At 41.4% G+C, this 23801-nt stretch overlaps 1 long non-coding RNA gene across 1 annotated transcript in view; it reads right to left on the bottom strand.

The window, feature by feature from the left end:
- Positions 1-23801, bottom strand: part of LOC129182514 (uncharacterized) — a 73006-nt gene that overhangs the window by 2863 nt on the left and 46342 nt on the right. Inside the window, exon 3 of the long non-coding RNA XR_008570658.1 lies at positions 23133-23212. This is a non-coding gene — a long non-coding RNA (uncharacterized LOC129182514). The remainder of the gene's footprint in view (positions 1-23132; positions 23213-23801) is intronic.

Here is a 23801-nt window from a genome sequence, read left to right as displayed (position 1 = left end):
CATGAGAACACAAGTACTGGTAGTATTCTCCAAAGCTGAAAAAACATGCGCAGACAAAAATCTGATTTTTTTTGTTGCTAATGCCATCCTCCTTACGAACACAGGTGTACATTGTCTCTTCAGCCTGAAGAAAAAATCTCTGGGTCTTACACGCTCATGAAAGCGTCTTTTTCACAGTACGTGTGTGTGTGTGTGTAGCCCTGTGTTGCCGTCACCTAGGAAGACTAATGGGCAGATTAACACTTGGCTGACCCAAGAGCCTCGAGGGAAAGCTGATGATGGTGTTTACCTACAAACTTCACCCAGCTGGGACGGCCACCATTTCTGCAGTGGACTGGAGGAATTTGTGGAAATGTGCTGAGTTTGCACACCGGCACCATGGACTTGATAGGGGCAGGTATTCACCTGATTGCTGAGTAGTGGTCACTGTGGTACAATGAGCTACTTTATATACAGATTTTCATAGCCATACTGTACATGTGTCATGATGGAGGACGTGTTGAATGCTTGACCCTAGGTATGCAGAGACAGGAGGCAGAAGTGTGCACATAAAAAAATATTTAATGAAACAAAACCACTACTCACTGTAGTACAGGAAAATGGAAGAAAAGGTGACAGAGAAAAAGCTCTGTGACGACAAGCAACTGGAACACTAACAGGGACATGAAACGCTCAGGTCAACAGGCAAAGAGACAATGAACCAGCACCGTCTCAAGTACGGCTCTGGGCTTTTAAACGCCACTAATTGCAATTGCTGCCAGCTGCGTAACAAACAATTGGGGTGCCGCGGCTGCAGCTTTCCCCCGCATGAAGCGCAGCACACCAAAATAAGAGCGCAGGACAGGAAGTGCTCGCTCCTGTCCTGTGGAACATGACAACATGTCCTCATTGTAATTAAAGCTGAATGCATGTTGGTACCTGCAGAAATGTCAAACATTGACGGTTTTATTTTCCAAGGGTCATAGAAAATTTCAGGGCAATCTGAAAAAATGGCTGATGGTATATTTGCTATGATCCTCCCAGCAGTAATCCAGTGGAACAATTTAGAGTGCAGTGCCCCAGAGGTTGCACATTTAAAAAAGTTACCACAACATTTTCAGAAAAGTTAAGCCTTTAAAGTTGCGCAAACCTTAGTGTTTGAAATGCCATTATGCATGACATCAGGTGAAACTGCACAGGCAATGTTTTAGGTAAAATGATAACATGTGTAGCTGTCACAAAGGTATAAAATGTAAAAAAAAAAAAAAAGTATAATAAAACAAATAAAGTAAAACTACGCACCCTTTGAAGAGGCCTGACAGGCTGGTGAGTAGGGGTGTCTCGAGCCGATGTTGATATTGGGCCAATATCAACAAAAAACAAACAAACAAACAAAAAAGAGTGTCGGATTATATCGGCCTGCATCTAAAATCTCAGCTATTGGCACTCTGATACAAGCAGTCAACTCCAGACTCCGCCCCAGCACGTCTTATCCAGCAGTGGCTGGATAGAGCCCACAACAACATATGCTAACATGTTAAGCATGGAGTAGGAGTGACGTTGGCCGTGTGTATTTTTTGTTAAAGTCCGAAAAGGACATTGCTGCAGAGTGTAAAAATGGTCATGCACAAGTTTCCTGTGGTAGCACAGAACTGGAAATGTTTAATACGCCCAAACTGATCGCGCATTTGAAGCAGGGGTACACGGGAAACTCCCTCGAGACGACAAGAGGTCATTAGCTACAACAGAAAAGATGACCAGCCCCTGTCGGTGGTGAGTAAAGTCGGGTTTAAACGGTTAATTGAGGACCTCGAACCTCGTGATATTAGGCCTAGCCGCCACTACATTGTGGATAAAACTATACCCCATGGCCCGTATTCACAAAGGACCCTAAGGCTAAAGGTAGCTCTTAGTGACGTCATTCTTACAAAACTCTTTTAATTCCTCAGATTCTAAAATTTTTCTTTGAATTTTTACCCACTAAGATAAAAGTTATTCACAAAGTGTCTTAGGCCTTTAAGGGATAGTTTGGATTTTTTGACATGAAGTTGTATGACATCAACAGCGACGACTCACCCCCCACTTGCTTCCCTAAGTCCAGTTCTGGTCAGATTTCGGTAATGAAAAATGTAGTTCCAGGTAGTCGCTGGGCTTACACAAGTAAGGAGTTTGGCTTCTCAAAACAATATGTGTTCAAAGAAGTAACACATTTGCATCACAAAAATGCCTCCTCGAAAAAAATCAGACCTCACAAATTGCTCTGCGTTATATTTGTCTCCCGCAATATCCTTGCGCACTGTTGCCTGTCTATTCTTGTGGATGCGACGGAAACGCTTGCATCTTCTTTGCTGTGGAACACACAAACAAACAAGATGGCCGTTGTGCTCCGTCACAGAAGATGCGAGCATCTTCGTCACATCCACAAGAATGGACAGGCGACAGAGCGCAGGGATACGGCGGGAGACAAATAGTGATTTGTGAGGTTTACGTGGTCGTTCACATGACCAAAAGTGACATGGGAAGTGACATGCATGCGGAAAAGCACAACGTCACACGCATTTCTGTGTTTTTACGGAAGTAAAGATTGCTGTAGTGTGTGCTGTAGTAATGTGCGATACCACTGAGTCATTCATTTCCAATCTGATGCTGGGTAAAATTCAGGCTAGTATCGGCGATACCGATCTGATACTGATACCATGTGCAAATACAGCTAAGACAGTATGTCTGGTATATTTTAAAAAGTAGTGTACAGTATTACAAAACATAGCGTAAAGACTACATCATAGCAATTTATTGATTTATTTTAAACCCTGAAGTATATTGAGGTAGCAGGCTGATTTACAATATAGCCAAGCTAATATACAAAAGAAAAAAGAAAGGACAAAATCATATATCGGAAATATGAAGTATTGATATTTTGATTTGAGAATCGACTTTAGAGCATGAAGAGCTGGTATCTGAAGTTTTGATCATTTAGTATCGATCCACACATCACCCGTGTGCTCTCCTTAACGCGTTTGTGGCAATTTCAAGGGTTTTGTGCAACAGGAGTCAATATTTTCTTAGCTAAATGATTCCACGTAGGAGATTAAGAAGAAAGACAGCAAGAATTTTGGCTATAGCATTGTGTGGACAACTTGCTGCGACGTCTGTTCCGAGGAACGTGCGAGTGGTAGGAGTATTAGGACTCTGTCGTGAGCCACTTCACTTTTCTTTTTTTTTTTTTATAATTTTCAGATGACAAGAGGAACCTTTGCTCACATTGCCTTTCGATGACGTATAGGTTGGAATTGTACTGTTCACACTGACATGAAAAAATCCGATACAGGTCACATATGGGCAAAAAAATCGGAATTGACCTGCAGTGTGAATGTTGCCCTCGTGGCCTTTTATAGTTATAGCTGGAATGGACAAAGTCAACAGTTTCCAGTTCTATGGTTATCGTCACACTCCTCTTTGCCCTCCCTGAATTTTGGAACTGATAAGTTTTCTAACTTTGTATGGCCTGTATTAGTCATGGTAATCAGATGACGCTATGGACTGGTTGAAGAAATATCACGCATTTTCTTCAATGTAATCGATCCAGTCAGTGTGTCACAACAAGGTTTGTTTATTGTGGCTCACCATGGCCACGTTTAATGTTCCGAGGCCAGCCCAGCTTCTCCGCCGGCTGCCCTCCACTGTGCACTGTTTGTGTTTCATTCTTCAGGGCCAAAGGGGAAGTGGCCCAGTGCTCTGAGCACACACCGCCACTTCTTTCATCCCACTGTGTTATTGGAGAAAGCACTGAGCGTTGCATTAGGGCCCTCTTTGCCAGGGTCACGGGTCAGAGCTGACCTGCTAAGGTGGGGGGTACGAAGGTGTGTGTGTGTGTGTTGGAGGAGGCGTAGGGTTGTCGCAGGGCTGCCCCATCTAGACTTTAATCAAGGCACACAGCACAACTCACTGACCCTGCTGCTGCATCTGTGGCTGCTGGCCTGGGTCGCTGTACATCAAACAAGCAGCAGCGCTACCTCTGGCCCGCCGTTATCAGCTTGGGTGTCTCATCACATCAACACGCACAGCTGAACAGTAAACACAAGCTAGCCTGGTTTGGCTCACAGTGTATGCATCCACACATATTTGTGTGTGGAGGGAGGTTACTGCACTAGGTTGCGTTGAGTGATGCTTGTCAGGTAATAATGCTTCTGACTTTGAAAAAAAAACATTAATTTTGAAATGTAATTATTATTATCAAACATTTCATTTGAGATTCATTTTTCCCCATAGAACTATGTCAAGTGAATTCAACTTTTCCAGGGTCAAACTCATCGTCATAAACAGTTTTAAGTCTGCAGGCACATTTTAAGTAACATTCCATCATACAATTGTAAAAAGAAGTTAGTTGCTGTTTAATAAAACTACACACCCTTTTGAAGACGAGGCTTAGTTTATACAGTCATGGAAAAAATAATTAGACCACCCATGTTTCTTCAGTTTATTGATCTATTTTATGCCTGGTACAACAAAAGGAACATTTGTTTGGACAAATATAATGATGATAAAAGATAAATATAGCTCATAAGAGTTTCATTTAAGAGCTGATATGCAGCAACTTCCATGATTCTTACATGAATAGTGATAGCATTGTATTGCATTGTACTAGCACTGCCAATTTAACTCTTATGAGTTATTTTTGTTGTCATTGTTATATTTGTTCAAACAAAGTTACCTTTATTTGTATGTGGGAATTGAAATGAACAAGAAACTGAAGAAACAAGGGTGCTCTAATCATTTTTTTCCATGACTGTACAAAAAGGGAAGTGATGAAGGCTTGCTCAAGGGACTCCATACGTTGAGCTTTTTAACATTCTTTGCTGTCACACATGCAAAACAAACTTTGGCAAAGTAAAGATAATGTCTACGTAATAAATCTAAAATAAAAAAAAATTATTCACCCTTTGAAGACATTAGGTGTTTCAGGCGTTTGCTGAAGGCGAGTGGATTTCATGCATTGTACATTCTTAGTGTAACTGTTATACAAGTGTAAAAAGTAGTTATATATTAAAAACATTAAAATGATCAATTGTGGACACACCCATTATTGATAACACAAAGTGTGACGTCACCTGTCACAGTATCGTGAAATTCCCCTACACACAGGTGTCTGCTACTACCTCTCTTTGATGGTGTAAAATTGCCGGGTTGACTTTGACCACCTCATTCACTGTTGTGTATAAATGGTACAGACACAGAAAATGTTTTTAAACGCAAGGGGCTGGTATTTCAAAATGTTGGAAACTGTATTAAAAAAGTCAAAAAGTGGTTTGATTTAATTAAATTGTGTTTTTAAGACTGTTATTTTAATGCATCAACACATGAAGTAGACAACTGTGGAGGACCTGTGTACGGTGAAATATCTAACCAGGCTTGGTAGCTGATTTCATATGTGCACGAGCTCACACCATCAGGTTATTAACTGTTACAACCGCTGAAGCGTGGCACTTATACCCCCGTTGATTGATTTCCTCTTGTCGCACACAAACACAGCCCACAATTCCCCAGAGTTGTTACTGGAGAGGAAACACTTCCAGACAGACACAATGCGCCAATTTGACAGGTTTAGTTTCGCACCTTTGCCCCTACAAAAACATCAAGCAAGTCTTTTTTAAGACAGGATGTTTGTTGCTTTGATGGATTTTTCCTCCTCGGGTCCAGACATGAAGAAATGTATGCAAATGAGTAATTTCATCTTGACAAGCCTCAGACTCATAAATGTGAACTACTTCCCATAAAAGTGATGAATATCAACAGTGGCAATACTTGCCCAGTATGCTATATATACAGTGGTGTGAAAAACTACATGGCGCTGTGTGAAAAAGTGATCGCAACCTAAACCTAATAACTGGTGGGACCACCCTTTAGCAGCAACAATTGCAATCAAGCATTTGCAATAACGTGCAATAAGTCTCTTATAGCGCTGTGGAGGAATTTTGGCCCACTAATTCAGCCACATTAGAGGGTTTTCGAGCATGAAGCGCCTTTTTAAGATCACGCCACAGCATCTCAATAGGATTCAGGACAGGACTTTGACTAGGCCACTCCAAAGTCTTCATTGTGTTTTTCTTCAGCCATTTAGAGGTGGACTTGCTGGTGTGTTTTGGATCATTGTCCTGCTTCAGATCCCAAGTTCGTTTCAGCTTGAGGTCATGGACATTGCCCTTCAGGATTTTTTGCTAGACAGCATAATTCATGGTTCCATTAATCACAGTGAGTCTTCCAAGACCTGAAGCAACAAAACAGCCTCAGACACATCACACTACCCCCACAATATTTTACTGTTGATATGATGTTCTTTTTCTGAAATGCAACGTTACTTTTATGCCAGATGTAATGGGACACACACCATCCAAAAAGTTCAACTTTTGTCTCGTCAGACCACAGGGTATTTTCTCAAAGGTCTTGGGGATCATCAAGATGTTTTCTGGCAAATTTGAGACAAGCCACAATGTTCTTTTTACAATGTTCTTTTTTTCTTCAGTAGTGGTTTTCATCTTGGAGGGTGTTACCGTTTCACATACCATTCTTACTCATGGTATCTTTAAAGAAAAGAGCTAAAAAACACCATCACACAGCAACATAATAGGTAGATAACAACAGACAATACACTGCCAACGAATAATGCAGAGTAATCAACAACTACGTGAGCTCTGAACATGTAGCTTAGCAGCAATTTACAACAACAGTACAGCAAAGCATGCTGGGAAACAGAAAGTGCTATTGTCAAAACCATATACGTAGACGCCGCATCGAGCACTGAGCCTTACGTCAACGTCGCTGCCATATTGGATGTGGCAAGGCAACACTGTAAGTGAATACAAATCAATGTATTTACTTCCATAAAACGCATTTCTACAAAAAAATTTAAGTTAATGCCTCTCGTTTATACATTCACACACGCACTAATATACTTGGGAAACAGTTAGACACCAAAAACAATGTATTTGATCTTCTCAGATGGCTAAGATAAGAACTTTATTGACATTAACACATTACATCAGCTATAGAGCACATAAGAGTTTAATTTAAGAGCTGATATCTAACAACAGAATAGTTCGAATAGTATCTAACAACAGCATAGTTTTCTTGATAATAACCAAAATCACTTTTGTTGTAATTGTTATATTTGTCCAAATAAAGGTACCTTTAGTTGTATCGGGCAGGGCATTAAAATGTACAAGGAGCTGAAGAAACAAGGGTGATCTAATCATTTTTTCCATGACTGTATATACATATATAGTACTTTTAATGCAATAAATTTCAAACATAAAATAAGAACATGAAAGGTATCAATCAAAATAATAATCAGCAAATTAATGAATTTTAAACAATACACCTTTAACTAAAAATAAATTAAATCTTTGCAAAAATAACATAAATCAAGGCACGAGAAACACCAATGTATTCTTATATAAAATATGTATGGTTGGAGTAGCCAACAAAACAACTGTAGTCATTTACTTGTTGTTACTTGTTGTTACTTTAGAACAATTTTACTGAAGAAAAAGATATGCGATGCTACACATATCTGTATCGGTATTGGTTGATATTGGAATCAGAAATTGAGAGTTGAACAATATCGGCATATCGGTTATCGGCAAAAAAGCCAATATCTGACTAGATTCTGACTGAAGGCATCAAAATTATGAATGAACACGTGGAATTATGTACTTAACAAAAAAGTGTGATATAACTCTAAATATGTGTTATACATTAGATTCCTGTTAACAGATTCCTGTTTGATCGCGCTGCAAACCCTTGGTGCTCTCTCAGTGACCTTCATGAGGTAGTCACCCGAAATGGTTTTCACTTCACAGGTGTGTCTTTTGTCAGAGTTACTTAGCGGAATTTCTTGCTTTATTAATGGGGTTGGGACCATGGGGTTTTGTTGGGTGTGTCCAAACTTTTGGCCTGTACTATATATCCATCCATATTCTATGCCACTTATGCTGGAGCCTATTCCAGCTGACTTCGGGCGAGAGGCGGGCTACACCATGAACTCGGTCGCCAGCCAATCGCAGGGCATATATAGACATACAATGATTCACACTCACTTTCATAGCTAAGGACAATTTAGAGTCGCTAGTTAACCTAGCATGCATGTTCAAACCCAGATCTTCCTGGTCTCCTGACTGTGTGGCCAACATGCTAACCACTAGTCCACCATGCGGCCCTGTAGGTGATTAGTAGAGCTTGTTACCTCCATCTCAAAATCCCAAAGGAAGTACGGTGAAGCCAAAACCCTTCTGGCCATGTCTGCCATCTGCTTCAAAAGCCAGTCATGAAAGGCCCCGCGAGAGTGATGTTTTCGTGTCGCCACACCTTAAGGACATGTGACAATACTGGAATGTTCTGTAAACATTTACTTGTGTTCCAAAAGAATGAAATGTACCAGGAAGATAATTTAATTCTCGTTGACCTTCTATGACTGTTGCTTTTTTTTTTTTTCCCCGTGTTTTTTACCGTTTCCGCCGCTGTCAATGTCACTCGACCTCTTCTGGTTTCATTGCTCCCATGGAGTTGCCTTGGCTTTGACTCGGACTGATGCTCATAAACAATCCACCCCTGAGTAAAGTCTGTGTTTTCATCTCTATCCAGTAAAGTCCTATTGCCTTATGATATGTCTGGGAATGCCAAATTGTACTGGGGTCACCTATTTCCAGCTTAGCAATGTCAAAGACAAAGAACAGCAGTCAGACTTTCATTAAAATCATTGCAATTAGTGGCCTCGTTTGTGTGGACGCCATGTCCCAAATAATCGCCGGGTGCGTCATCACTCATATAAGACGGTCCTTTTCAACCCACATCTTTCACATTGTCTGTAAACATGAAACACAAACTTCAAACCAACTTTTGGTCATAACCTACTGTATTGTGTGTGATTCCACTTCCCCTCCACTGTCCTCTACTGGCTTACACTCACACTGCTCTAAACATTCTTTGTCAAATTTCAATTGCTGCCAAAGGCGCAATCTGGATCGGATGTAGATAAAATTTTGTTTGACAATATACTGTAGCTTCTGATGTGGCATAATGTTTAATGTCTTTATCATTAAAAATGCAAAAAAAGCACATCCATACTTGTATAAAGCCTGCCGTGCTTAAATCCAATGCTTTATTTCCTACAATCGATTCAATCGATTGATTACCTTTTAAACAATGTTAGATCGGTATATATGTCGTCCTGAATGGAAGCTTGAGAACCCAGATCGATATAGTTGAATCGTAGGAATGTACTGTAAATCGATGTAGTGAGTGAATCGTTACACCCCTAATATGAACTGTACTTGCATCCTGTAAAATGATATGCAGTTGAAGTCATGATTGATGTGCTATTTGCAAAACATGCACACAATTTTTGCTACTCCAGTAAACTCCAATAAAAATAGTTTCCTTTCGTGTCCGACTGCCGTCACGCTCGTTAATCAACGTGGAAAGCGCATTGAACACCTTCGGTTTTGCTTCTAACCACACCAGCTGCAAAGCAAGCAGCTAGGCCGAATAACTCAATTTGAATAAAACATTAAGTTAATTATCTATTGATATCTAAAAAACATGTGGTGTCCAAGTCATTATGATTGTTATCACTGACAGATTTCGATGAGTGCAAGGTTTTATTTGCCACTTTTTTTCATGAACTTAACATTGTACAGTTATCGTTTTACATGTTTTTTTAATGATTTGGCAGTGATTGAACACTGCAGAAAAGAAGCAAGTTTTGAACACACCTCAATTTAGACATTTCGCTCAGCAGTTGGAGAATGTGTCATATTGTTGTCGATCATGTGATGATGTATTATGTAATTGTGTTTTGCATACTGTTATGAATCAGGTTATCTATTAATTTAGTATCTATTAAACATTATGTAAATATGTTTTGGATTAGGAAAAAGGTCATCTGAGTGATGATGGGGCAGGATATTATACGTTTTGTTCCTGCTCCTTTTCGGAGACATTCTTTGTTGTTGTTTTGTACTCCTATTTTGTTTGAAATGATCTTAATCTTTATTTTATATTATTATTGTTGTTTTCTACATAAAATAAATGAATACACGAGTGAATGAAATATGATGCAAAACGTCTTCAGCACAACTACTGTAATAAGTAAAGTAATAAGATCTAAAATAACGTCACAACTTCATGAATGTGGGGCTGGTCACCAAAAAAAACGAATCGTCCCTGAAACCTACCAATCATTAAAAAAATGTTTTTAAAAAATCATTCGACATCAATCATCAACACAGAATGCACGACTGCCCTGTCGCTTGTCCAACCAAAAGTTATGAATGTTAATGAACGTCTTAGTTTCACGAAGCGCAAACAAAGTGCTCTGAACAACACAAAGTGTCATCCATATGCACTGTATCGTTCCCATTTCGAGCAGATGATACTTTCTTAGCATATATTACACATGCATATTATCTCCACTAATCACAGTATTTGTGCGGCTGATTGCGGTGTTGCTTAAGACGGGGCGAGCAGGGGGCTCCTTTGTGCCGGAGCTAATGATGTCCCTTTGTGAGGGGTCCAGGCGCAAGGGCTGAGGACACCGGTATAGACTCAAGAAGAGCTGTTGTGTGCGGGTCTTAGTGTGACTGGCAGCTGGGGTAATCCGCCCTTTGTGTCTTCAGCAGGGCCCCACTGAGCTCCCCTGACAGGGACCGACGTTCTCGACTCCAGCAGACAGCCCAGATGGGCTGAGTGACGCGGAGGGATGGGGGTGGGGGTTGGGGGGGGGTGAATGAGACCGTCAAGAATAGTGAGATGATAGTATGTCCGAAATCGGTGAAAGGATGGAGGAGAAATAGTATAAATAGGAAGAGAAAATAACACTGTAATAATATGCATGGCCACTTTTTTAACCAACCCATGTAGATATGCTAAAATGTTTTTTATATTTAAAGAGAAAAACAGCCTGCATTTGAGCTTTGTGTTATCGATGACAAAACGTATTATTTGTTTGAACTTTTTCTCCTTACATTACACTTTTTTTGCTATTTATTTATTTTTTTTTTTTTACAAATATTATGACTTTATTCTCATATTTTTACGTTATTATCGTAATATTATCACTTTTTCCCAACCTAATTTTGCAAAATGTGCAACTTTAATCTTTGTTTTGTTTCTTATTTTATGACTTGTTATCTATAATATTTCAATTTATGCTATTTTTCCTCTTAATATCATGACTTTCCTCTCTTAATATTTCATTTTCTTTTTTCCATTTTTGCTGTTGGTTTTTTCTTTTCTTTTTTTTAGAATTTGCAGAGGGCCATGAATGACCCCCAGGCCGCACTTTGAACACCACTGTCCTAAAGAAACAATGTCCAAAACTGAGGCAAATTCCCCAACGAAGGGGCAAAAGACTCTTTCACACAAAGATCCCCCAAAATTGCAGCATCAGAGCTGTAACCGTAGATCCGTCATTTATTCGCAACATTTATTTCACAACATTACAACAGATGCGTAACAACGTCCATACCAGCATAAGCCGCACAGTCAGTAGCTTGAGGGTTCAAATCTCTGATTGGACATCTCGGTGTGGAGTTTACATGCTCTCCCGTGTGTGCGTGGGTTTTCTTCGGGTACTCTGGCTATCTCCCACATTCCAAAAAGATGTATGTTAGATTAAGTGAAGACTTTAAATTGTCTATAGGCGTGAATGTGAGTGTGAATCATTGTTTGTCTCTACGTGCCCTGCGATTGGCGGGTGACCAGTCCAAGGTGTAACCCGCCTTTTGCCCGAAGTCAGCTAGGATAGGCTCCAGCTTTCCCGTGACTCTAAAAAAAGGCATTGCAGGAGACACTTTCACTCTCCACTTCTGTTACGGCTGTAATGCTATCCCTGAAGCAGTAAAATTCCTAGTTTGTCCTCTAAACCCCATTTTGTGTTGATGCTGTTCACACATAACATCAAAACCCGGAAAACGACAACTTTTAAGGGAAGTTTGGAAGGGGCTTCTCTCAAAATTTGAGTCAAATATCCCAATGAAAGGATCAACGGGAGTAAAGTGTCCTCTGTTGGAAAGCATGGATGGTTTACCAATCCGGTACGGACTGATATGTGGGTCTCGGATCAAGTCTAACATAATCCAAGATAATCAGCATCCAGTTCCAAAGTTTTCTAAAACACGATCTACTTACGCACAGATCTGAAAATAACTGCAAGATTAAAAAGGCAAGACCATGCCTGACATCCACAACCAAGAAAAAAGTGGCATAAAAGCAAAACTTTCCAGGGAGTCTGCTAGTTTCACACAAGTCATGTTGAGCCTGGTCTCAAGTGCCGCTTCACCAACATGATGAAATGGGTCTTTAAAGTGCTCTCAGAGGGGTCGACACTTCAAGGGCTCCTTAGAACCCTTACCACTGCCTTGTATCACCCCAGCGGATAAGTGGGAGAAAAGAGGGATAGGAGGCGACCAGCGTGAGGGCTCCAAAACAAAAAAAAGCAAAAGTCATTGGTGGTGAGACGAGCACAGAAACCCTCACAGAGCAAAACTTGAAACTTGAAATGAAAGAGCATGGCGCCAAAAAAAAAATTCTGATCTGATCCTCTGATCAGATAAGATAAGAGCACAGTAAATTCACCCTGTGTTGCCAGCAGAGTTCAGGCGTTTTCTTTTTCCAACTTACTGAATGTAGGACTAAGAGGAGGACCAGAAGAAGAAGCGAGAGCAGTGAGAGCAGCATGAGCATGCCCACCAGCTTTTACTCAGGAAAGCCTAATGAGTTCCTGTGGGACGGGTGCCGCCTGTCAATCATCATCATTCTTCTGCAACTCTACGCCGAGGCGTCCTGCACATCCAGAACCAAGGGGCATGAAATAATTAAGAGATGGTCATGGCTGCTGTGACGGAAGGGAGGAAGTCACAGTTTGTCTTGCTGGCTTCAGTGAGCAGGGGACATTTAAAGTCTCAGGGTTGTTGGAAGTCACAGTGCCTGCCTTGGCAATTAGAATTCAGTGAGGCAACAGTGTTACGGCATCTTGCATAATGTTTGCCAACAATGAAAGAAATATGTCGAGGAGGGGGTTGAACGTGTGATGAAAAGAAATGCCCGCTGATAGCACTGCTGTGCCTCTTTATTTAAAAACAAAGAAAGAAAAGAGTAAAGTGAATGAGCATGAAGGAATACACAACACTTAATGTTTCGCTTGGTTCTTTTAAAGAGGGGCGCTGTCAGTCTACACAGTCACCCAAAGCGTGCAAGGGTTGATCACATCGAGTTCACAACCAATTATCCTGAACCGCACCATCCACATGAACCCAAACAAGGAACAGCGACAGTGCTGGCTGGGGGAGAATCACAAAATGCCTGAAACAAAGGAGGAAGATTTAGTAACATCTGCATGTGAATGAATGGCGAGGGGGGATTTATGTAATTGCTGGTGAGCAATGTCATAGAATTGGCAGGCTGCAAGGGGGAGGGATGGGCTTTACTCATGGCAACGTGTTTTGAGTTGTCTTGTTGGATGAATCATGTGTCTATTGACAAAGACGGGTGTGGTCTTGCTACATAGTGTATTATTGTGGACTGTGATCTATTATGGTGGTGGGGCAAAATATTTATGACGTGTCGTATGGATATACCTGCATCAAATAATGAATAATATTGTTGCCTTCTGATGAAAAAAAAGTACAGTATGTCACTACAGAATAATCTCCCCTATGTAACATCAATACTGCATACCTAAACAAAACTAATCAGAACCATCCACCATTTTCTCATCTGTGCCTTTTCACAGAACCTGTGAAACATGATATTTTCCCAGATGTGCATGCATTCATACAGTGACACAGCATTTTTAGTGAAGCAGCTGTTCAGAAACACGCTGGCCATGTTCACTGTCTTTGTGGGGACTATCCAAAATCACTCCGTTGGTGTATCCATTTTCTATGCCGCTTGTCCTCACTAGGGTCGCGGGGGTATGCTGGAGCCTATCCCTGCAGGGTTTTGGTGTACGTATTTGGCAGAAATTCGTGATGAGCACAAGCGCTACAATAGTCACATATGTTTTTATGCACTAAATTTGTCAAATTCTCCAAATAAAATCGGTCTATTCTGTTTTAACACCTGTATGTGAAGCCCCTGTTTACATGCACTATTTGTGATTCAGTTTTTCGCCATATGCAATGTGCCTCTGAAATGCTAGATGCCGCTTATGCACAGGTAAATGTATGGCTTTTCCGGTTGACCTATTATGTCCCATCAAAACAAAGCTAGTTGCAAATCGGTAACAAAGAACGCTGTCATGAAAGAATGAACGGCTTGGTACAGTACATTCTAAACAGTTCTTTTTACAGAGCTAGACTAGCTAGACTGCTCACTTGCAGTCTTCGTCAGAGTGGTCCCGTGATGTTCCTGTTACATGTCTTGTCAGCTGATTTATACAGATATTGTTGCTGTCTTCCTCTCAGTGAAGGCAAAGTGACATCGCCATCTGCTGTCTGACTTCTTTAGGACCACATCCCAGGTGTGAGAGAGTAAAAAGGCCACCTCATCCCGGTTTATGGTCCTGTGGGCACGTTTCCATAATTCACTTGCCTCATTGATCCAACGTTGGTGTTTGTTGTCCTTTGTCCCAATGATTTTTGCTCCATTCCAATCCATAATGTGGTTTCCTCTTTTGCAATGGTCAGAAATGGCGGATTTGAGCTGTTCCTGCTCTGCTTTGTGTTTGGTTGCTCGTGTGCATCCCCTCGCTGTTTCCTTCTCACATTCTGCTCTACGTTCTTTTTTCCTTGTACTAAATTCCCACCCTGTCAATACAGTGCAGTCATATATTCTTTACGCTTTAATATAAACTTCTTTTATATAAACTTCTTTTAACTTCTTTTAATATAAACTTCTACTTTGGCCCTTGTGGGTATGGTGATATTCAATTGCAGACAGCAACCACGAATGATCGGATTTGCTACGAACATGACTTCTGCTACGAGCTACCTTTAAACAACGAGATCCTGTAGATGACATGTTGAAAGTAGTGTCTGCCTCTCTTTTGAACTGAATGGGATCCGCTTCTGGGTTATATCACTCCATGGAGACTGGCGCGTACGCAGGATGCCAGCTCCGATGATCGATCAATGGTAGCGTATACAGTACATGCAAGCAGGAACTGGTTTGCAATGTCATAATCTAGGTATTTCAATCCAACCCTCAAAAAAATCAAACATGATCTAATTAAGGTGTTTTAAAAAGCATTGATACGTTTTTTAATGCATGTAAACATACTGAGTGTTGTGGTCCTTCATGGTCCTAAAGCCCAAGCCAGTGAGGCAAAAAGGTTAATGGATGTGTTTTACCCCCCTTGTGGTGCCCACAAAAAATTCCTGACTGTTAGCAAACCTGCCTTCCGTTCCTCTACACAAGTCAATACAAACACCCGCGGCCCAAGGTTAATAGCATGTCCATCTCTTAACAAAAACACTATATGCTCCACAGTTTGTGTAAACATTTGGCAGTAAAAACGAAAGCGGTCTGTGCCAGGGGTGGTGGGATGGGCATCAGCCCATGGGGACGTGAGTGTGAGGTTGGAGACAACAGCCAAGGTTTGGGCCATGAGGTGGGCCGGCGGACCTGGCCTGAGATTAGAGGCTTGGTGTGAGGGGAGCTGCTCTATGTGTAGGCATCGTGCCAAGCTGAGATTCTCTGCGTTTCCTGCACTGACAACAACAAAAGTGATGCTGCAGAGATCACAAAAAAGACCCATTGCATACATTTTACACAGGGATCCAGCAAAATTGCCACATCAGAACCATAACAGAAGTAATCAGTCCCAATACTGTTGAATACCCTGACACAAAGGCAGTGCCCCCCTCATTCTAGGGGCATTGAATCGATCGCAGCTGGACTGTTCAGGTTGTCTAAGTAGACGTTTTGCCTCTCATCAGAGCAAGGTTAATCAGTTCATACTCAAAGACCAGGTGGGACAAACAGTCGTCAGACTAGGATAGGACAGGACAACTCTAGTCTGAGAACTTGGTGCAAAATCCAGTGTATTTATCCTCTAATAGAGGAGGCATGTTTCAGACAGGAATGGTTTCGCTTTTTTTGTGGTGTCAAATAACGTCATTGGGATATCATGGAATGGAGCCTCTCCCCGCCAAAGATGGTCGTTTGGATGGTATCACCTTTGTTAGCATTCCATTCAGATGTTTTGATGATCATGGACCTGAAATCAAGGTGGCTGAGCCACAGAAATCTGACCAGAACTGGACTTGGGAAACCAAGTGGGGGGTTCTTAATGGACTGCAATGCTGATGGGGATGTCATACAACTTCATGTCAAAAAAATCCCTTTAACGTAGATGGCTTCCCTTATGCCTCTATCAAATCATCTTTCTTCTCTGCCCCAAATGTGTACATATTTGTCCTCAAAAGAGTGCTCTTTTTCTTTGAGGTGCATGTAGACATCAGAGTCTTGACTGACATGAAGAGTTAGCCGGTCTGTTTTGTGACATGCACCTGCTCAGTGGCTGCTTGTTTAACCAATGTCCTGTCTGGACATGCCCCCACCTAGACTACAAACTAGAGTGGTCCTATCTAGTCTGACTAGCGTTTGTCCCAGCTAGTCTTTGAGCATGAACTGATGAAGCCTGTTCAGATGAGAGGTGAAACATATTCCAAAGCAACTTAAACAGTCCACTTGCGATCGATTTAATGCCCTAAGAATATGAATGACAATATTCACAGGCAGTGTCCTCTTAAGTTATGGCTCTCCATGACAAAAAATGGTAGGGTTAACGTTGTCCTCCCCATTTGTGTCGGTGCCCTTGATACAGAAGAGCTACACAGGAAAAATACCGACTTTTACGAGTTGTGTGAAAGGGGCTGGCAATAATTAGAATGCCTCTCAGTAAAGTGCAGACCTCGAGGAACCATTACCAAAAGTCGATTGTTTGTCTGCAAATATAAGCCGATGGGAGCGTAACATTTTTGACTCTGGGGTGGAAGGGAACGTTTTTAGCATGAGTCAAACAGTAATGAACAACACTGCAAAAAATCTTGGTGCTGCATATTTTTGTTTGTTTGTCCTTTTGGTTATTATTCATTGATTACCTCACAAATGGATAAAAGTGGAAGATGGGGCACCAACATGGGACATTTTAGCTTTATTTTTAAGTAGTTGTTGTTTGAGTTGTATCTTTTTCCCGGTAAATACATAAAACAGTCCGTCACTATTCTTATTTTTCTATTTCTATCTCCCAATGTCTTCAAACTCTGCGGTCTCTGGGGGTTACAAAATGGGGACTCTCAGGGATGTATGCAGCGCTGTCATTGCCCAAGTCCCTCACACATTCAAGGCTTCTTTGATGGTGTTGGGGATTAGTCGTCCTGTTCATTGGTCCGTTTGCGACTGTCACCCAGCATCTTGACAAATAACCAATATTTCCCCACTCACACAATCTCCTTGAGACTGACATACTTTGATGTGAGATGTCAAAATGAGTGTTTCTGGCATAAACTGGTGACTGAAAAATTTGAATTAAAATGGTTGGAATAGAAATGAACTGCTTTTAATAGAATAACACCACGCTGGTACTTTGCTGCAGTGTTGGTCAATGATGCGTTGTATAAATGTGTTGACAGCAGGGCGGGGTCTTTGGCAAACAGAAGCATACATTTCAACCAATCTAGGGAGCCACATGCCAATCTTTTTTGGAGTGTCTCTGGAGGAATTTGGGAGCATCTCCTTAATGATGGTAGGATGGCAGTACTGGCAGTATGTGAGCCGATGGTGTGTAGGCGAGCGGCACAGCTCCACAGCACCTCATTAGGGCCCTGGACTGGCGAGCTTGGAGCCACATTAAAGAGCAGCCATGCCTTTCAACATGTGCCGGCTGGTCTCCCCTTTCGCTTTCCCCAATTCTGGAGCACATTTCAAATGCATTCACACATAGATAACATTAAAACTTAAAGGAATTATATCACCGAGACACTATTTTGTCACTTGGCATTGTTTGGTTTTCCACGTGCAACCTAAAAGCTGTTTAACTTACTGTTCTCAAATCAAATCCACTGAAAATTGTTTTGCTCAAGTGCTCTCCCTACAGTTATGGACTGTTATGTCATTTTAAACCACTGATTTATATAAAAAAAAGGACAGTCACAGTTGGTAGTCAATCAAGATATGGTCAGAAGAAGCTCGGCCAAAGCATGTCTATGTAAAACAATAACAGTGATGTATCTTGACATACAAATATTCTAGAACACAAAAGGAGGTAATATAGAGTTGTCATTGGTTTCATCCAAGTACGCTGTGGGTAAAAATAAAATTTTTCCACCTTTGTTTTGTGTCGTTCTGTATATACAGCACCAACCATAAATGGGGGTTGAAGTTGGACTGCATCTGTGTGGAAGAGAAAAACTATTACGCAATGCCAATGTGACGTTTAACTGTCCTGTTGTGCTGAAAGCAATTGTCACTGTCCCACAGTACGTCACACTCTGCGCTGGTGCCGACGACATCAGAAAGATAAATGACTGATTGCGGCGGGATGCCGTGTTGATGTGTTAAAGTGCACACAATTACGTTAATTTCTCACTTTGGCTAGGTTGTAGGCTCCTCATTGGAAGCTTGGCTAAAAAAAAAGCAAAGTTTCAGGCTTAATCCTGCAAATTTACAGAAAAATCATACAGCGTCAAATCAAAAAGAAAAACAAAAAGTGACGCTCAGGAGGGAGCACTAACAGCGGTGGCAGCTCCTCCTATCTGACTCCATAGCGGTGCTCTTTCTTGCAGGAGCGAGGCAGGGATCAAAATAATCCACTGGGGGCCTCCGCCTCTTCACACACACTTAAAAGAAGTGGCGGGATCTCCGCCTCCTCCCCACGTGAAGTCAAACTTTAGAGGTTTCGGGAGGTCAACCCGGTGCTTATCGTTGTCATATTGATGCAAGACCAGGCTTGCGATCGGCCCAGCATCGCACTCTAATATTCTCGCCATTTATTAGGGGCAGATTAGGCTGCTCCCTTAGCGATGATCATATTGCTGTGGGATTTACTGGATGGGAATGCTCTTGGTGTTTGTGAGACTGAGGTTAGATGTAAACAAGCAACCATAGCAGAGCCTTTTGGATGATAACAGGCTTCTCTTTTAAGTGCAGGAATCAATATCCCACATGATCATAAACACGCCGGCATGAGAGTGTGATGCTCACTTGGAAAGGCGTACGCTGTGTGATATTAATGCACTTTAATTCAATTTAGCCTTTGCTGGGTAGACCATTGGGACACTTCATTGATGGTATACAGAAAGTGAGTGTGTGTTGCCAGTTAATGATGATATGTGAAGAACATCTGGTGCCATAACAAGCTCAGAACTTTGAATTTGGAAAAAAAGTTTTCAGTGAGGTTTCATAGCTCTTAAAGTTTTATAGCTCTTTTTCTTTGGATTATTTTGGGTCCTTATCCTGTAAGAAACATCAGTCTCAACAACAAACAGAATCTTGGGAGAAGAACATAATTAAAGTAGAAGAATATACACCTCAACTAGATAAAGCCAAGGTCACAATCGGTCGTGCGGGCTACTACGGCCGGTCTACACGCAAAAAAACGCAAGAAACGCACAGAGAGCACATAGACTGGCCACAGAGGTTCTTTGTCACGTTATTCGTACGGCCGACTTCTGTCTTTAATACATGTTTCTGGCGTCGTACATCACACTTGTGGACTCCTGTATGGCGTGCGCCACATGGGCACTTCACATACGAAATTAGTGCGGCCAACACACAGATATTTTATACGTCCTCCATGTGTGTCGTGATCTTACTCCTTCATGGTCACCACAACTACGATCTCGACTACGAAAAAAAACCCCGCAGCGATACGAGGAACGCCAAAAATTTCACGGCCAAAAAAAATCGGACGTCCGGTTGTGACATAGGCAGTAATAGCATGGCTCACGGTGTTCGTCTTTTTAATTGGAAAGAGCAAATTACAAAGAGCTGGACAAAAAAAGGGCCATCAAAGTGGTCGTGATGCTCGGCGCATTTCAATGATGATTGCTTGAGATGATAGGTGAAGTTTGCAGTGTTGCCAGAGAGCTGGGATAAAAGGTAAGACTGAAGCCTTCAGCTGTGCCTAATATCCCTCTATGACCTTGTGTGATGGAAAAAGTAAAAGGTAATCTGTCTCAATTTAAGAGAGACCACCAGAACATTTGACATCAACACCTAAGGCTAAACCAAACAGATCTAGAGTAAGTAAAGCAGCGTAATTTTGTGTTGTACAATATTGTCAAAATGAAATAACACGTTGTTTGTATGAGGAGGGCATTTCAAATGCTATGCTAGTGGCATTTAGGAGGAACATATTTGCTTGTCACACTCTACGGTGACACAGGTTTGTTACCTTTTAAGTTTGTCTGCATTATGCTGTTTCACTATACTGTCTTGTCCCCTCATGCCTCGTATGCTGGTCTTGCAGAAGCAGACACCTGAGCTGGGCGGAGCTACTGGAATCCTGCAGCTGTTCTTCATTAGCACCCTTTATTATCCTCTCTGCTGCTCCTGACCAGCGTGGATTATTCCCTCTATCAGCTCCTTCTACCGCATTTATGTTCTGTGTCCTGGACTCACCTCTGTTCAGGTACTTCAGCTGCCGTCCTGCGGCCCAGTAGCCCGTCCAGCTCCTACGGTGGAACTAACCGAAGATAGTTTTGTGTCTCAAGAGTATCCACGGCGCCTTTCCTGTTTTGTGCGCCGTCACCTTCAGTTGCTGTTTTTTCTCATCTGTTTGGACTAATTATTAAACCGCTCTCAATGCTGGAATTCTCCTGTGTCTGCATCCTGGGATTGACCCACATCGCCTTTCCCCGGCGTGACATTGCTCTTCATATGACATCACAGCTCGACACCATCCATTTTCTATGCTGCTTGTCCTCACTTGGGTCGCGGGGGTATGCTGGAGCCTATCCCAGCTGACTTTGGGCAGGGTACACCCTGGACTGGTCGCCAGCCAATCGAGGGGCACATATAGATAAACAACCATTCACACTCACATTCATACCTATGGACTTTAGACTTTGGAATTTAGAGTCACCAATTAACCTAACATGCATGTTTTTGGAATGTGGGAAGAAGCCAGAGTACCCGCAGAAAACCCACGCACGGGGAGAACTCCACACAGAGATGTCCAACAGAGATTCGAACCCAAGTTGATGAAACCCACCATCTTTGAAATTAATTTGCTCAAGTTCCCCGCAGCGTACAACATTTTGGAACCTGTTTCCATACATGTGGGGAGGTACTCTACGCGTCCCCAGTATGTATTTAAAGAAAAAAAAATCCCGTTTGTATTAACTTTTAAGAATGTAAAAAAAAAAAAAACAGACATGCATGCTGTGCACCTGCTTCGTAAATCATTTTAATCAATAAATTTAGGACTTGTTTTATTGTTTTTGTCGTAATACTTATGATTTAAAAAATTATTAAATTATAATTCTTAACTTATTAAATTAAACATAATTATGAAATTATTAAAAATGTTACTTTAAAAATTAGTAGAGTTAGTTTTATGACTGTGTCCTACCACTGTACAGTGGAACCTCGGTTAGCATCTGCCCCGATTTGCATGTTTTTGGTTAACGTAAAATAAATTTGCTTCGGTTTGCGTGCATTCTCTGGTTAGCCTACAATATGGTGAGTTTTGTCGCGTTATTAATACACTGTGTGAGTTCATCTGTATTCTTAATATATTTTCTTTAAAATCAGAAAACGTTCTTCCTTGTCTGCATCCTATTAGCTAGCGAACAAAATGGCAACCAGAAGTTACGTCACCCGCCTGCGATGACAGCAGCTGTTGAGTCTCAAAAATGTTAACACTAAACACGTTTTTATAGTTTCATAATTACAGTAATCCCTCATTTAGCGCGGTTAATTGGTTCCAGATTCGCCTGCGATAAGTGAATTTCCATGAAGCAGGATTCCTTCTTTATAAATGGAATAGAATATTTTTGTAGTTATGGCATAGAAACCCTATTTCCGATCTTCTGAATAGATTTTTTTTAACATTAGAGCCATCTAGACATGAAATAACACATATATAGTCACCTTTACATTCGTACTGTATTACCCAATATAGTAGATATAATCAGAGAAAATTTAAACAATTTAAGATGGTTTACCTTGTAGAGAAGCAGAATCGATGGCGGACAGTGACATTGGAGATTCAGAGTTGCATTTTAGCTTGTTGTGGGCTATGGGTGCAACAGTAACCCATGTTATTATTATGTTTAGTATTATTCTTATTATGTAATTATTATTGTGCCTGTTGTGAGATAATTTAAACTTGCAATAAAAGCGGGTTGTTCAAGTCCGGTGCTGCAGTGGTGGTCTCACTGAACAATTACTGACACCTAGTGACCAATGTAGAATACAGCATTCACAAGTTGTGGTCTTAATGGCTTATAATGTATTTGTATTTTAGTGTATTTAGCTCAACTTCTTTATCAAAATGCTGACACTTGCATATTTTTTGGCTACAATTTGGGTTATGGTATAGAAGTGAGAAACACTATTGAATCAAAAAACAACTCATGTCAAAACAGGAAGTTGGTGGTTGATCTCGCTGTCACATGGTGTCTTTTGGGCAGCCGTCAACGATCATGTCTTCAATGAAGGTGAAAGTAACCTTAGCCGTTTCATTCATCATTTATATGTATTTATATGCATCTCAAATTGTTTTCTGCGAGTCAAACTGTAATTGTAAAACTATACAAACGTGTTTTTAGGCTTTCTGGAATGGATTAATCGGATTTACATGATTTCTTATGAGAAAAATTGATTTGGTTAACATCCACTCCTTTACAATCAGACCTTCTGGAATAAATTAGTGACGCTAACCAAGGTTATAAAATTATACATTTCTGTGGCTTGTTTAGCATAATGTGACAACTAGCATATTAAAGAATATAAAAAACATACAACAGTGCCATGAAAGTCTAACACAGCAGAAGGGAAGGGGAGGAGGTTGCAAAGGTTTTTCCTCTCAAGTGACTCTGTCACAAGTGTCAAACACACTTATTTTTCCTCCTTTCACAGTATTTCAATTAACTTTGCATTTTACAACTCAAAAATGAATATTTGATCTTTTCCCTATCCTCCCCACGAACCTGTCACCAGCGGGCCTTTGATGCTGCGAGACGACCATTGTGCCGTCGTGGCACTGCGGGATACTCGGCATCAAACTCCACTGTGAAGGAGAGAACAGGAGAAGGTAAACACTGGTGTTCTGGTGACGCTGAGAGGCTGCACTATACACCGACTTCCACTGTTGCTCTTCTGTACAAACAGCACCAGCACAGAATGTGGACGATGACGTCAACCAGGAAATTTTCTGGCTTCAGACGTGGTGTCAAAACCCAAACAGAGGCCATTCCATAGACAAGCATTATTTTACGTAACACAAGTCATAGCACATGTGATCATCTCATTGCAGGATATGAGAATGCACAATGCCATTCTGCTGGATTTCTGTGTGAAAGGCACATGCGGGGCCAAGTGGTTATTAGCATGTTGGCCACACAGTCAGGAGATCGGGAAGACCTAGGTTCAAATCTCCGTTGGGCATCTCTGTGTGGAGTTTGCATGTTCTCACATGTTGCATGTTGCATGTGCGTGGGTTTTCTCCGGTTTCCTGCCACACTCCAAAAACATGCATGTTAGGTTAACTGGTATGAAGGTGAGCGTGAATGGTTGTTTGTCTATATGTGCCCTGCGATTGGCTGGCGAGCAGTCCAGGGTGTACCCCGCCTCTCGCTAGAAGTCAGTTGGGATAGGCT

The sequence above is a fragment of the Dunckerocampus dactyliophorus genome, chromosome 6 (assembly GCF_027744805.1).
Source record: "Dunckerocampus dactyliophorus isolate RoL2022-P2 chromosome 6, RoL_Ddac_1.1, whole genome shotgun sequence".
Lineage (NCBI taxonomy): Eukaryota > Metazoa > Chordata > Actinopteri > Syngnathiformes > Syngnathidae > Dunckerocampus > Dunckerocampus dactyliophorus.
This window is presented reverse-complemented; position numbering and strand designations above follow the sequence as displayed.